Below are 16951 nucleotides of genomic sequence, written 5' to 3' on the forward strand. Positions count from 1 at the left end.
GCCAATCAATCTTTCAATCGATTCAATTATTAGCAACTAACAGTTTCTAATAAAGCAGACAAATTGAATTACTGCTAAATATTTTTTGAAATATAATGTAATATTTTACACAACTCGAGATGATTTATAACGAAATCTATCACGATCAACAGAACCACTACGGTGATATTCACGAGATCTACTTGCAGAACGAAGACGAGTCTTTACCGAGTATTTACTAGACGAGTCCGTCCGTAACAGCCTGTGAATGTCCCACTGCTGGGCTAAAGGCCTCCTCTCCTCTTTTTTAGGAGAAGGTTTGGAGCTTATTCCACCACGCTGCTCCAATGCGGGTTCAATCGATTTAATTATTAGCAACTAACAGTTTCTATTAAAACAGACAAATTGAATTACTGTTAAATATTTTTTGAAATATAATGTAATATTTTACACAATTCGAGATGATTTATTTCACACAAAATATATAAACAAACATAGTCTGTTCAAAGGTGGCGCTGCTAACAGAATTCAAATGGAATTAAGTTTAACTATTGCATTAATTAATTAAACTTGATTCAGAATAATGATATTATTTCTAAAGGATTTTTTTTTGAATATTGTCAAAGTAATTTAGACTATAACAATAAATTAAACATCAAAAATGTCTTTAAAAGTTTCAAACAATCTTAACAGAGTCTACTATAAATTAAATATTGTTACAATAGCTTGATATTGCTATTGCTTTGACGCTGAGCATATGATTATACTGTAAACACTCGAATCATGTGTATATTGAATGTATGTAATGTATGTACACTTGAATTAATTGAAGATTGCATTATTTACACTTGCTACAATTTCGGTTTCTTGCCTTTCCTCCACAAAATTGCGATAAAGACTCGATATAAGTCCCGTGTAAATTAAAACGATAACAAAAATACAATGTACGGTTGGGGAAGAAGAGACCCGGGGAGGAACAAAGTCCTTTGCGATATTTTTTCGTGTGCAAATGGACTTCAGGAACAGTCGTGCTACTGGATACGTGCCGAAAAGCAAACCTTCCAATGGTGACATACTCACATGCATATTTTCGTTATTTTGTTAGATTTGGTCGTCTGTTCTTTCTGCTCTATTATCACGCATGCTTGATGCTTTAATAGGTTATCGACGGCCCAAATGTGCCCCTTTGCGTCTTGCGGGCGTTTTTCACTGTAACACACACACACACACACACACACACACACACACACACACACACACACACACACACACACACACACACACACACACACACAAACAGACCAAATTGTTGTATTTACTGATAAAACAGTATAACGATAATGTATTTGACCTTTTAGTATTTTACCAACTTTTTCAATATCATAAAACACGTTTATATTTCTTATCAATTAAATAAATCGTTAAATATTTTCAAATTTTTAAATGACAAAATGACGTGAGGTTTACTATAAGTAATTATTTTGATATTGTTCGAACAAAAATACTGAAATCGTGATTATAAAATGGGATGATGGGTTAGGAAGGTCAAAATTTGGGGTTATATGTATTTTTAATGCTAATCAAAATAAAGTACAAACAAACAAAAATGTCTAAAAAATAGAAAAATAATTCTGTATAGGGACACCCTTATCAGCTAGCGGTATGAAATATACTTTACGACTTATTCTCATGCCTCCCAAATATACATAACAAATTTCATAAAAATTGGTCGAGCCGTTTCGGAGGAGTTCGACCATACACACCGTGACACGAGATTTTTATATATTAGATATACAGAATTATTGTAACGCCTCCTTATAAACTATGTTAGGTGTTGTACCTATTTCTATTTGCGAGAACAACAATATCTTTGACATGACTTAAACATAAACAGTGGCGTAGCTAGGTGAACAAGGGCCCCGGTGCATAAGGAAGGAATCGGGCCCTCATCCCGTCTTTCCGTGTAGCTTGCACTTATGTTGGCCTTCAAAATTATAGATATGAACAGGAATAGGAAACGGTGAGTTCAACTTATCTCTAGTAAGCTAAATCCATACGTCGCCTCTATGAGGGGTAGAATCTCTATGTGTTTAATATAAGAAAATGGAAATAAATAAACACCGACGCACATGATAATACAGAATATTTATTATACGGATGAGATCAATAAAAGGAAAAACCAATTTTTTACAGAAAAATCCCCGACCACACAATTTTTTTTTCTTTTATGCTCCTCTTTTCAAAGCTGAGGTTAGAGGGCCGTCTGAGCTCCGGGGCCCTGGTTCACTGCACCACCTGGCCCTACGATAACTTCACCACTGCACGTGAACATGCTACATATAGTTGTCCATGGGTACAGCAGCAGCAAGTAATAGAAAAATATATAATCCTTCTTACACCGGAGTACTTGCAGGTGCGTTGACGGCCTTTAAGGAATGAGTACGCTCTTTTCTAGAAGGTTCTATTTCATAACCGTTACTTAAGAAATGGTTTCAATTTACTGACTTCCTATCCCGCGCATCAAGCGATAAGTTGAAATTATGTAAAAGTTATAATATTTAAGTTTTTTTGTCTATCAGAATATCAACGGGTACGTTTTGAATTATAATATGACACGTGACATTACGGTTATCGCTCGGATTGGGTGCTTCGCGCTTTCAAGGATCAAATGATCCTGTTTTACCTTTAGCACAAGTATTAAAACCAAATAATAACTACTTGTGGGCTCTGTATACACGGACAGAAATACCACTTTCCAAACTGGTTCTAGAACTTCGTAATCGCGACCTATTACGAAATCTATCACGATCAACAGAACCACTACGGCGATATTCACGAGATCTACTTGCAGAACGAAGACGAGTATTTAATTTACCGGTAACTTTATAGTAATAAAAACAAAACACACTTATAAATTTAAAATGCAATAGAACTAAAGAGCTTACTAATTGGATGGCAAACGAGCACAAGAGAACACGCGGTCTATCCCACTTCTGATCTTACAAACCAGAAGCGAAAATGACTTTTTTTAAAATAATTTATAAATAAGTATTCAATTTTATAATAAGAAATACACAAACAAACAAACAAATTAATCATTAATAACAAAAAATGTCAATTCAGGTAATTGCATATTCGAAGCACTAGAACTTCGCGCCAAAAGTGATATTCTTCTTCTATGAAGGGCGATGACGCACTTTTCTTTTTTTAAATATATTCCGGTACAAGGAACTGATACATTCGGTCGAAGATTGTTAAGACTATGTTATTATCATTCCGATTGCCTCTGGTCTAGTGGCTGTATATAATTCCGCAGTTCCCGAGGTCCTTGGTTCAAACCATCAATAAATCTTATTGGGTTTTTCTATCGAGATTCTCAGTAGCGGCCCGGAGTATGGAAGTTGGAAATACACACTCCCGTGCCTCTTCCCGGTCGTGTCGGATTGCCATCCCATCTGATTATAAGAGTTATGGTTTTTGTTTTTAGAATAGGAAGGCCGACGAGCATATGGGCCACCTGATGGTAAGTGGTCACCAACGGCCATAGACATTGGCATTGTAAGAAATGTTAACCATCGCTTAAATCACCAATGCGCCACCAACCTTGGGAACTAAGATGTTATGTCCCTTGTGCCTGTAATTACACTGGCTCACTCACCCTTCAAAGCGAAACACAACAATAGCAAGTACTGCTGTTTTGCGGTAGAATATCTGATGAGTGGGTGGTACCTAAGCAGACGAGCTTGCACAAAGCTCTACCATAAATTATGTTACGAGTAGGTATCATCAAACTATTTGATTTGGTATTATTCCTTATCCTACTAATATTAAAAACACCAATGTCTGTTCACATGATTTCTAACTGACTGACGTCACAAAATGATTTTATATATATTAAATTACATAAAGCTATAACAACATGATTTTGATGTTTAGTACAAAGTCGTCGTTAACAGTAAAATAAAGATAAAATAAATGTTTCGTTTATGTTATTTGATTGAACTATCGCCAACGTCCATACCATGTTGAATACACCGGTTCTCGTCCGATCACCGAAGTTAAGCAACATCGGGCGCGTTCAGTACTTGGATGGGTGACCGCCTGGGAACACCGCGTGTCGTTGGCCTTTTTATAATTTATTTTTCTCATGTTAAATTTCATTTTGAGCGTATATCTGGTATTTGCTTACCCAAATATGGTTATCATGTAGTATAGTCGTTATAAAACAAAAAAAAAACAATCAAAATATTCTTTACTCAAGTAAGTACATTAGAATCGTCATGTTTCTGGTTTAAATTGACTGTAGAGCTACCACCTACTCGTAATTCCACCACCTACCACGTACTCGATTCTGTCGAAAAAAATCGGCAAGATAATCAGTTGTAATTCTATTTTTGGCTGCCTCGATGGTCTAAATATGGCTAGCGTACCTACAACTCTATAAAGCGACCGACTCCTACTGGTGACATTTTAAATCCTAGGACTGTAGGACTTTAATCGCTCCTAGACAGTTTGGTTATTGGGCGATTATTTTAATGCTATTAATATATTTAAATCATATAGAATTATTTTTAAGAGTGACAGCGCGTACGCAGTCCCCACTACCAAAAATTACGCGTCCGAGTTATCCGCATTAGGGATAATCGCAGAGGTCAATCAGTCCGCAGTGCAATCAATAGGCCCCGCTCTGGGGGAACCGCCTCATGACCACGGTGTCCCCTACGCCAGGTAGATATGCTTTGCTCCTCGCCGGTCGCCTTTATGGGCATTTTTTTAAAAATTTGCGTGATTTTAAAAAATGGTATTATTTTTAGCACATATGTTTTATGGAATAATATCAACATTCATTAAATCAGTAGTGTCTAAATTGTCATAAAAACACAGAAATCACACAAAACACTGTGTAGTTTATTTAGTTCATATATTGCGAATTAAATGCGTCCGACCCTGGTATTTTCTTCCACTGAGTTACGTGCTATTTTGCCTTGATTTTAAGGTAAAATAATATTAAAACCGCATATATTTATGTAACCAGATAAAGTACTTAAATCACAAATCTTCTCCTAATTTTTCATTATAAGCACTTATCAAAATTTGATCAACAATTGTACATCCTCTTAGTTAAAAAAACGACCAAAAACATACTTATATTTCATCATTTTTGGCATTAATTTGAGATTCCCCGCCTACGTACGAAGCGCTTTGAATCTACATTCATCATTCGCACTGCGAAACTTTGGAATGCTTCGTCTGAGTCCCTATTTCCCGATAGGTACAATGTTGGTGTCTTCAAATCCAGAGTAAACAGGTTTCTTATAGGCACGCGTGATACATCTTAGACCGTGTCGATGCTTAACATCAGGCAAGTCAACGGTCAAACGCTGACCTATTAATAGTAAAAAAAAAGATCCAAATAATATTATAAGTAAATGATAAAATTAATAAAATTACACAACAACAAATGTAAAAGATACTTTGAGCTTTGTCCATCATTATTTAGAAATATTTAACAGTAACGTAGTAACAGTAACGGAACGGGGTGTAAAATGTAGAGTCGTACACATTTTTATAAAAGCATTGAATTTTATTCTAAGCTACCTAAGTAAATTTCTATTTACTAACTTTCCAAAACTTCTCTGGCTTTAATTATATCCATGTTTTCTTTTAGGCTGGATTTTTTCGTGTTACAATTTTGTAACAATACAATTGCTTTCTTGCTTGTTTGAAGTGCTGTTTTTAACAATAGAATTTTATTAGGGCATTATTGTAGTTTCGAAATAATCTCTTCCTATTCGTTTTTCGTTTTTTTCTTGCAGTTTCATTTTTTTGTAGATAGTGTAGTATTTTGATTATTTAAAACTTGTTTTACTTTCTATTTACGTTTCTGTTCTCACCACTTCTTTCGCTTCTTTTCTTTTTTATCTTCCGTTAGCTCATTTATTTTCTTACTCTCGCAGTAAGTGCCATTTCAATATCTACAACAATAATATGTTAGTATGTGTCTTAATAAACATTAATTAAGGCTTTATTTTATTCGAGCCGGTTGGCGTGGTTTGTAGATACTTGCCTTTCACGCCGAAGGTTGTGGGCTCGATTTCCACCCAGGACAGACATTTGTGTGCATGAACATGTCTGTTTGTCCTTAGTCTGGGTGTAATTTTCTATATAAGTATGTATTTTTAAAAGAAAAGTAGTAGTAGTATATCAGTTGTCTGGTTTCCATAGCACAAGCTTTGTTCAAGCCTAATTTGGGATCAGGTGGCCGTGTGTGAAAAATGTCCTAGGATATAAAAAAAAAAATACGAGTATTGTGTTAATAAATTGTAAAGTTTAATTGTTATTTTGTGTATTGATAATATTAACAAATTATTTTATTTTTTTATATTAAAAAAAAGTATTTAATGATCAATGGACCCATATTTTGCCATGTCCCATTCAATGGTTGTAAGGTTTGAATACCATTGTGTCTAAAATCTGGCTTTATTACCATCAACTGCTAGTTTTATTGAAGAAATAATGAAACGGTTTTCTGATTCTGACTTCATACTACAATTTCACATTATCTTTTATTTTAAACAGGGGACACCCAATACCACAATAGTGCAAAATCAAAAAAAAAATGCCCTTATATATTTCGGACTACGAACTTCGTCAGCGCGATTATTTTAATTTTATCGTCTAGTACCAGCAGCGCCTCTTTGGCTAGCTTGTAAGGCTTATCCTAATAATTGTAAGTGTTTAACTTGTATGAACGATGTTACGTTTACGGCACTGAGACGATAGATGTCGCTAGTAGTAGATTAGATCGCGCTGACGAAATTCGTAGTCCGAAATACATAAGGGTGACTGGCGAGGAGCAATGCATACTTACCTGGTGTAGGGGACACCGTGATCATGAAGGCGGTTCCCCCAGAGCGAGGCCTGTCCATTGCACTGCGGACGGGTTGACCTCTGCGATTATCCCTAATGCGGATAACTCGGACGCGTAATTTTTGGTAGTGGGGACTGCGTACGCGCCATCCCCCTTAAAATAACTCTTATATAATTTAAATATAATTATGGTATTAAAATAATCGGCCAATAACCAAATTCTCTAGGAGCGATGAAAGTCCTACACTCCTAAGATTTAAAATGTCACCAGTAGAAATCGATCGCTTTATAGAGTTGTAAGTACGCTAACCATATTTAGACTATCGAGGCAGCCAAAAGTAAAATAGATTTACAACTGAAAGCCAGTTCCTTTGATCTTACTCTACGGCTCTATTCGGTATATTCCGAATAGGTGGTAGCTCTACAGTCAATTCAATCTAGAAACGTGATCATTCAAATGTAGGTACTTATTTTTATAAGGAACTATCGCTTGGCCCGCTGCTTTGTCTGCGTTATTATCGTAAATCAAGTTAAACGGGATAAAAAGACCAAAACATCTTAATTACGTCATATCATAGCTTTCATATTTATGGATATATTATATTGCGATTATTACTATTCTAATAATTAAATATATAGATATACTGAATTATTGTAACGCCTCCTTTATAAACTATGTTAGGTGTAGTACCTATTTCTCTTTACGAGAACAACTATATCTTTGACATGATTACACGTAAACAGTGGAGTAGCTAGGTGGACAAGGGCCCCGGTGCATAAAGAAAAGAATCGGGCCCTCATCCCCTCTTTCTGTGTAGCTGGAACTTATATTGGCCTTCAAAATTATAGATAGGAACAAGAATAGGAAAGAGTGAGTTCAACTTATCCCTAGTAAGCTCAATCCATACGTCGCCTCTATGAGGGGTAGAATCTCTATGTGTTTAATAGAAGAAAATGGGAATATATAAACAACGATGCACATGACAATATAGAATATTTATTATACGGATGAGATCAATAAAAGGAAAAAAAGTTTTTTAACAGAAATCCCCGCCCACACAAAAATTTCTTTTTTTCTTTTATGTTCCTTTCTTTTCAAAGCTGAGGTGAGCCCTCTGAGCTCCGGGGCTCTGGTGCACTGCACCACCAGCTACGATAGCTTCGCCACTGCACGTGATCATGCTACATACAGTTGCCCATGGGTACAGCAGCAGCAAGTAATAGAATAATATATAATCCTTCATACCTAATGAAACTGTTAATAAGAATGCAACTAAACAATTTAATGCAAAATTTAATAAACCCTAAAAGTAAAAAAAAATCTCTACACATTAAAAGAAATATGTTACTGAGAACTTAGAAGTAAAGACTTATAGTAAGGTAGTAAATAATTAGGAAGATATAAAATTAAAAAAAAAAAATTGTATTGAAATAATTAAAATCTTTAAGTGATTATAATAACATGTGTAAAAAAAATATCTTTTAAACTTTTTTTTATATGTAGGCACTCTCGTACAATTTCTGCTCCGTCCGAGTTTTGACTGTGACGTCACTTCGCCCGATCGTTATTGCGGGCGACTCTTTTATAAACTTTACTGTATATTTGTAAACCGCTGTTGTAAAGTTTCGGCTGGACCAGTAAATTGTATAAGTAGTTGATAGTAGTGTTTATTTTATTTTTTTGTAATTTTGTATATGAGTCTTGTTACTTTTTTTTTTTTTTATAGAATAGGAAGGTGGACGAGCATATGGGCCACCTGATGGTAAGTGGTCACCAAACGCCCTTAGACATTGGCATTGTGAGAAATGTCAAAGATTTTATGTCCCTTGTGCCTGTAATTACACTGGCTCACTCGCCCTTCAAACCGGAACACAACAATATCAAGTATTGCTGTTTTGCGGTAGAATATCTGATGAGTGGGTGGTACCTACCCAGACGAGCTTGCACAAAGCCCTACCACCAGTAAATTATTATTTTAATATTAATGTTACTTAAATAAATAAATTATTATTATTATTTTGATACGCGCGTTGATAATTTCGTACTTATTTTATCCCTCTTTGTGATTTGACGCCCCACATATGTTATTTTACTTATAATAATATTAGAACGATTATCAATATATTATTTTATGCTAAAATAAGAGCAGTATTTTCACGTAGACTAACAAGTAATCTACCGAAAGTCGTTCTTATGATTGCGGATTCTTTCACAAATCACGCGAAATTAGTGAGCTTATTATTATTGTTTGTTTTAAACTTTTTAACAAATGATGCAGATTGATCAGAACTGTGATCGGCAATAAGTCCGTGCGTACTCTTCATGTAGAGATACAAGTGCTTTCCGCTTTCGATAGAAGATAATATCGATATAGAATATAATATACATTTCGTATATTTGAATTATACACACACAATTCAGGTTGGATAGTTACGATAAAGAGCCACGGCATATTGTCCTCAATTTGCTTGTGATGAAAGTATTGCACTTTCATACATCGACGTGTTTTCGACAAATATTAGCGCGGCCGGTGTATGAAGCGTCTACAGTCCTGTCGTTTGCCAACATTAATATACAGAAGAAGCAGAGTAGGTGATAGCACCCAGCCTTGTGGAATACCAGAATTGACGAATTTTAAGCATGGACCGTCAACAACCTTGATGGGCCGATCAGGCAAAATTGGTTATCCAGTTGAATTGTTCCTGGGAAGACCAATCACAGGCTTTTTCTATGTCCAGACTAACTGCTAACTTTATTGTAGTTGAGTCCAAGAGGCGGCCTCTTAGACTCAATTGTTAGCGCGTCGGTCAGGTATACTAGAAGATCTCTCGCAGGCTGGCGGAACCCCAGAAGGTGCCGACCACTTTGCCGAGGTGGTCTCTTGGCCAGTTAGACCGCGAGCTAGTCAAGGAGGCCGCCATTGTGCAACGGTGGGGTTCCGCGGGACGGAGGGAGGGTGCCAGCGTGGAAGAGCTGGCGGGCCGCATTAGCCGTGCCCTCAAAGAGGTCTGCGATGCGGCCATGCCGAGACCCCGTCGCAGAGCCCAGCGCCGGCATGTGTACTGGTGGTCGCCCGAAATAGCCGAGCTTCGGGCGACGTGCAATCGGGCGCGGCGGGCCTACGTCCGCTGTCGAAGACGCAACGGCCTCGATGTGGACCTGGAGGGACAGCTTTTGGCCGCTTACCGCCAGCTAAAAAAGGACCTGCAGCTGGCAATAAGTCGGGCCAAAGAGAAGGCGAGGGAAGAGCTGCTGGTGAGCCTCAACCTAAACCCATGGGGGCGAGCATATCGAGGGGTTCGCGGAAAATTCCGCACCCAAACTACCCCCGTGACGGAGACGCTGCCGCCGGAGCTCGTTCTGCGCCTGGTCGGGGAACTGTTTCCCCACCCAGGCTAGTTTGTCCCTCCACAGATGGCCCCTCGCTCTGTGATAGAAGACCTAGTGGCCCCACCATTGATCACGGAGCAAGAAATGGAGATGGCCCTCGGCCGCTTGAGGACCAAAAACACGACGCCGGGTCCGGACGGTGTTCCAGGGCGTGTTCTGTGCGATGCCCTGGAATACCTAGGTACGAGACTTCGGGAGCTGTTCAACGAATGTCTGCGCAGCGGGCAGTTTCCGAAGCTTTGGAAGCAAGGGAAGTTGGTGCTCTTGCCAAAGGAGGGGCGGGCACCAGGCTCCTCTTCGGCATATAGGCCGATAGTGCTGCTGAACGAGACGGGCAAATTGTTTGAGAAGATTCTCGCAGCTCGTCTCGTTCAACACCTCGACCAGGCCGGTCCGGGTCTCTCGGAGGCTCAGTTCGGGTTCAGGGCGGGCCGTTCAACGATCGACGCCTTGAACGCCCTGAAGACTCGGACCACGGAAACAGTGGCCCAGGGGCAAGTGGTCCTGGCGGTGTTGTTAGACGTTGCAAACGCCTTTAACAGTCTCCCATTCAAGACGATCAGAGAGGCACTCTGATACCAAGGGGTGCCGATCTATCTGAGGAGACTGTTGGAGGCGTACCTCCAGGACAGGGAGGTCGTATGGGCAGGAGGCGACGGGAAGTTGGTCCGGCGTCGGGTAGGCTGCGGCGTTCCACAGGGGTCGGTCCTCGGCCCAATTCTGTGGAACGTCGGTTTTGATTGGCTTCTGAAGGCACCCGTCCTTCCCGGTATGGGGGTGTTCTGTTACGCGGACGACACCCTCATTACCGCGACGGGACGGGACTTTGGGGAGGCGGCCCACCTGGCTGAAGTTGGAAGAACTTTGACCGTGGACCGAATGGAAATGCTGGGCCTGAGAGTCTCCATATCCAAAACGGAGGCTCTCCTCTTCCACGGTCCATGGAGAGGCCCCCCTCGGGGGGCAAGTATCACCGTCCAAGGTACAGGGGCAAGTATCGGGACGGTGATCAAGGTGCAGGCCTAGATGAAGTATCTGGGCTTGATCCTGGACGGGCGATGGAGCTTCAGACAGCACTTCGTGCAACTCGGCCCGAAGCACATCAACACAGCTGCCGCCTTGGGTCGCCTCCTACCCAACGTGGGAGGACCGGGATCGCTATGTCGGCGCCTCTATGCTGGCGTAGTGAGGTCGATGGCACTGTACGGTGCCCCGATATGGGTCGATGCGCTCACTGCTCACAACCGGTTCCTCCTGCGAAGGCCGCAGAGGGTCATAGCGGCAAGAGCGATAAGAGGGTATCGTACGGTGTCTTGGACAGCGGCGACGCTCCTCGCGGGCGATCCACCCTGGGAACTCCAGGCGGAGGTGCTCGCAGAGGTGTACCGCTTCCGGGCCGAGGCGAGAGACCGCGGCGACCGTCCAGGGTCGGCGGATGTTGGGCGGATCAGGGCTCTAGCCCAGCAAGCCCTGATAGCCCGATGGGAGAAAGATCTGAGGTCCCCCACAGCGGGCCTGGCGACAGTGGAGGCGGTACGTCCCCACTTAAATCGCTGGCTCAAAAGAAAACGAGGCACGCTCTCGTTTAGGTTAACGCAGGTACTTACCGGACACGGCTGCTTCGGTAAGTACCTGCACAAGATAGCATGGCGGGAAATGTCACCTTCCTGCCACGAGTGTGGTGCGCCAATCGACACGGCGCAACATACCCTGACGGAGTGTGCCGCGTGGGGGCCCCAGAGGCTTTCTCTGGCGGCAGTTGTCGGCGGAGACCTCTCCTTGCCGAGCATCATCAACGCGATGCTCGGAAGCGATGAGTGTTGGTCGGAAATGGTCTCCTTCTGTGAAAATGTAATGTCGCAGAAGGAGGCCGCGGAGCGGGAGCGGGAAGAGGACGCCACTGCAAACCTGCTCCGCCGAAGAAGACTGGGGAGAAGAATGAGGCGCTATGCGCACCTTTTCCCTCCGCCGCAATAGGCGTCGCTGAGACTAGGGGGTTCTCAGTACCCTGGTAATCCCCATAGAGAATGGAGGCCTGCATACGCAGGCCACCCGTCAGAGCGTCGCGGTAGCATGCGCAAGCGATCCCGTGTCGCTCCTCGTTATGACGGAAAGGGTACCGCTGGTTATTTAGTGGGTATTCCGTTGTTCGGGGCGCACTCGGCGCCTCGGGCATCGGCGAGCCCCACATACCCCCCACTGTTCCCGTGGGGGAAACGCGTACTGCGTTTTTCCAGCGTAAAAAAAAAAAAAAGGTATACTAGAAGATCACCGGTGCTAGCTTTACATTTAATTCAATACTGTAATAATAATAACATGGTGATTCAAAAGTACCCTTATAAGTCTATTTGAATAAAGAATTATTTGATTTAATTTGTATTATACGTACTATATTAGACAACGTATTTGACTTTCAAAGAAACGTAATATGGTAACAATTAATTTCAATGGGTCACAGTCATTAAGGATTTTATCAACGTATACCATTGGCGATACGGCGTTGTTCACAAATTATCTTCGAGATTAACAATAAACTTAAGATTAACGTTGAAATGCATTTTTTTCGATACAAATCTTATGACAACACTATCGGTATTCAACGTATCAAGGCCGTATTACGAACATTCTGAATTATGCTTATATTTAGCGAATACCAATAACTAGCCTGTAAAAATTAATTGTTTGATCCTCAAAGTAAAAACTTATATATACGACAAATTTTACTACTAAGGTACTTACATTAAAATGCTCATTACGAATCTACTTGTTTTTGTTGATAATATATATATATGGAAAAAGTATTTTTCCTGAGTTCTATTTGTTGAATGAGTATGCTTTGGTGCTGTATAATAAATATATTAAAGTTTTTTATACAAACAGAAATATAAATAAAATCAAGAATAACGCGAAAATTTAGGCGAAATTGTATGGGCGAGCAAGCGACGTTGGGCGAAAAAAAAGAATTTAAGAACTCGTAACTATAAAAAACGCTTCTTATAATAATAAGTTTATTTCAATTTACAATTTTTAACCATTTATGGACTAATATTTCCCGGACAACCTTATCGATGGACAGGCAAAATTATTTTTTTTGGTTTGGATAACTCGCAAATAGCTAGATTAACTGTAAAAGGGGCAGTCATTTTGAAATCGCAGACAAACACTTTAATTTTATTTATTTTATTACCATTTCGGAATAGTATAACTAAGATCAACAGCCAAACCAGATACTGTTTGCTCAAAACGTTTTAAAAAGGAGAAAAAAATGAATGCAAAGCTATAGCAATATGGTTTTTATGTTTATTACAAAGTGGACATAGTAATACAAATAACAATAAAAATTATAGAATGAATAAATGTTTTATGTTTGTGTTTTTTGATCGTGCTGTTGCCAACGTCCATACCATGTTGAATACACCGGTTCTCGTCCGATCACCGAAGTTAAGCAACATCGGGCGCGTTCAGTACTTGGATGGGTGACCGCCTGGGAACACCGCGTGTCGTTGGCCCTTTTGCATTTTTTCAATAACAAAACGAAATTAATGTTATTATAAAATGCGATATCCTAGCTACCCGATATCCTAGATGACCCGGCAAACTTTGTTCTGTCATATAAATTATATATACTGAACATTTTAGTTTTTAAATAAAAAGTAACGAATTTATTGTAAGTGTGTGGGGATGGCATCTATGACAGAAAAAGGAAAGGAGCACTGTAGACGATAACCGCCGATAAAAACAAAAAAACACCAACCAATCATTTTCTCAATTCAATGTATTTCATTAATTTAATGTACATATTCATTGTTTGATTAAAAGTTAAATGTAAAGTGAAAAAAGTAATATATTTTATCCTAAAGCAGTTAATTAATTTCGAAGAGCAATTGAGTGTACGATATTTTTTGTCAGTCCGTCTTTAGCCAACAAATAAATAAGCTCGATGGCTTGCCCACCCGAGAACATGCCACGTATACTTGTCCGTGTGATAAACATGGTGTGCCCAAATCTAAGCCACAAACGGACATTGTTTGGCCTTGCGACTTATTGATGGTCATTATACATATAAGCATAAAGCAACACCCTGCGAATTTTTTCATGCGTTTATTTATTATTGTCTTCTTAGGTTATGTCTACGGATTTTGTGTGTGAGTGGCTCATTGCACATTCGTCCCACATTATGAGACAGAACTTTTGAAAAAGTGGTCCGTTATTTGTTTTCTTTATAATATTGGTAAATGGTCACACCCACCCATATACATTGTCACTATCAAAATATTAACCATTCCTTGCACCGCGAATGCGCCACCAACCTTGGGAACTAAATTGTCCGTGGTGCCTGTAGTTACACTGGCTCCATCGCCCTTTAAGCCGGAACACAGCAATACTAAATATTGCTGTTTGGCGGTAGAATATGGGATAAACACAATACATACGAATGGAACATAATCTTTGCGCTGGCTATTTCGCCATCGCAACGTTGGCCATCTCCATATTTTTTCTTCTTTCAAGAATTTTAATTTTGCCGTGACTCCTAATTTAAATTAATCCTTTTATAATTCCAGTAAGGCAACCGCGTCTTTTTATTGCCAATCAATCTTTCAATCGATTCAATTATTAGCAACTAACAGTTTCTAATAAAGCAGACAAATTGAATTACTGCTAAATATTTTTTGAAATATAATGTAATATTTTACACAACTCGAGATGATTTATTACGAAATCTATCACGATCAACAGAACCACTACGGTGATATTCACGAGATCTACTTGCAGAACGAAGACGAGTCTTTACCGAGTATTTACTAGACGAGTCCGTCCGTAACAGCCTGTGAATGTCCCACTGCTGGGCTAAAGGCCTCCTCTCCTCTTTTTTAGGAGAAGGTTTGGAGCTTATTCCACCACGCTGCTCCAATGCGGGTTCAATCGATTTAATTATTAGCAACTAACAGTTTCTATTAAAACAGACAAATTGAATTACTGTTAAATATTTTTTGAAATATAATGTAATATTTTACACAATTCGAGATGATTTATTTCACACAAAATATATAAACAAACATAGTCTGTTCAAAGGTGGCGCTGCTAACAGAATTCAAATGGAATTAAGTTTAACTATTGCATTAATTAATTAAACTTGATTCAGAATAATGATATTATTTCTAAAGGATTTTTTTTTTGAATATTGTCAAAGTAATTTAGACTATAACAATAAATTAAACATCAAAAATGTCTTTAAAAGTTTCAAACAATCTTAACAGAGTCTACTATAAATTAAATATTGTTACAATAGCTTGATATTGCTATTGCTTTGACGCTGAGCATATGATTATACTGTAAACACTCGAATCATGTGTATATTGAATGTATGTAATGTATGTACACTTGAATTAATTGAAGATTGCATTATTTACACTTGCTACAATTTCGGTTTATTGCCTTTCCTCCACAAAATTGCGATAAAGACTCGATATAAGTCCTGTGTAAATTAAAACGATAACAAAAATACAATGTACGGTTGGGGAAGAAGAGACCCGGGGAGGAACAAAGTCCTTTGCGATATTTTTTCGTGTGCAAATGGACTTCAGGAACAGTCGTGCTACTGGATACGTGCCGAAAAGCAAACCTTTCAATGGTGACATACTCACATGCATATTTTCGTTATTTTGTTAGATTTGGTCGTCTGTTCTTTCTGCTCTATTATCACGCATGCTTGATGCTTTAATAGGTTATCGACGGCCCAAATGTGCCCCTTTGCGTCTTGCGGGCGTTTTTCACTGTAACACACACACACACACACACACAAACAGACCAAATTGTTGTATTTACTGATAAAACAGTATAACGATAATGTATTTGACCTTTTAGTATTTTACCAACTTTTTCAATATCATAAAACACGTTCATATTTCTTATCAATTAAATAAATCGTTATATATTTTCAAATTTTTAAATGTCAAAATGACGTGAAGTTAACTATAAGTAATTATTTTGATATTGTTCGAACAAAAATACTGAAATCGTGATTATAAAATGGGATGATGGGTTAGGAAGGTCAAAATTTGGGGTTATATGTATTTTTAATGCTAATCAAAATAAAGTACAAACAAACAAAAATGTCTAAAAAATAGAAAAATAATTCTGTATAGGGACACCCTTATCAGCTAGCGGTATGAAATATACTTTACGACTTATTCTCATGCCTCCCAAATATACATAACAAATTTCATAAAAATTGGTCGAGCCGTTTCGGAGGAGTTCGACCATACACACCGTGACACGAGATTTTTATATATTAGATATACAGAATTATTGTAACGCCTCCTTATAAACTATGTTAGGTGTTGTACCTATTTCTATTTGCGAGAACAACAATATCTTTGACATGACTTAAACATAAACAGTGGCGTAGCTAGGTGAACAAGGGCCCCGGTGCATAAGGAAGGAATCGGGCCCTCATCCCGTCTTTCCGTGTAGCTTGCACTTATGTTGGCCTTCAAAATTATAGATATGAACAGGAATAGGAAACGGTGAGTTCAACTTATCTCTAGTAAGCTAAATCCATACGTCGCCTCTATGAGGGGTAGAATCTCTATGTGTTTAATATAAGAAAATGGAAATAAATAAACACCGACGCACATGATAATACAGAATATTTATTATACGGATGAGATCAATAAAAGGAAAAACCAATTTTTTACAGAAAAATCCCCG

General features: G+C 39.0%; 4 non-coding genes across 4 annotated transcripts; 3 read left to right on the plus strand and 1 right to left on the minus strand.

Moving 5' to 3' along the window:
- Nucleotides 1–3986: 3986 nt before the first annotated feature.
- LOC126779334 (5S ribosomal RNA) lies at nucleotides 3987–4105 on the plus strand. Its single transcript, XR_007670309.1, has one exon. It is a non-coding gene; the product is annotated as a 5S ribosomal RNA (ribosomal RNA).
- Nucleotides 4106–4553: 448 nt separating this feature from the next.
- Nucleotides 4554–4715, minus strand: LOC126779375 (U1 spliceosomal RNA). The gene has a single exon (XR_007670348.1). It is a non-coding gene; the product is annotated as a U1 spliceosomal RNA (small nuclear RNA).
- Nucleotides 4716–6842: 2127 nt separating this feature from the next.
- LOC126779358 (U1 spliceosomal RNA) lies at nucleotides 6843–7004 on the plus strand. The gene has a single exon (XR_007670330.1). It is a non-coding gene; the product is annotated as a U1 spliceosomal RNA (small nuclear RNA).
- A 6626-nt stretch (nucleotides 7005–13630) lies between these two features.
- LOC126779336 (5S ribosomal RNA) lies at nucleotides 13631–13749 on the plus strand. Its single transcript, XR_007670311.1, has one exon. It is a non-coding gene; the product is annotated as a 5S ribosomal RNA (ribosomal RNA).
- The last annotated feature ends 3202 nt before the right edge of the window (nucleotides 13750–16951 follow it).

The sequence above is a fragment of the Nymphalis io genome, chromosome 28 (assembly GCF_905147045.1).
Source record: "Nymphalis io chromosome 28, ilAglIoxx1.1, whole genome shotgun sequence".
NCBI classification, from domain to species: domain Eukaryota; kingdom Metazoa; phylum Arthropoda; class Insecta; order Lepidoptera; family Nymphalidae; genus Nymphalis; species Nymphalis io.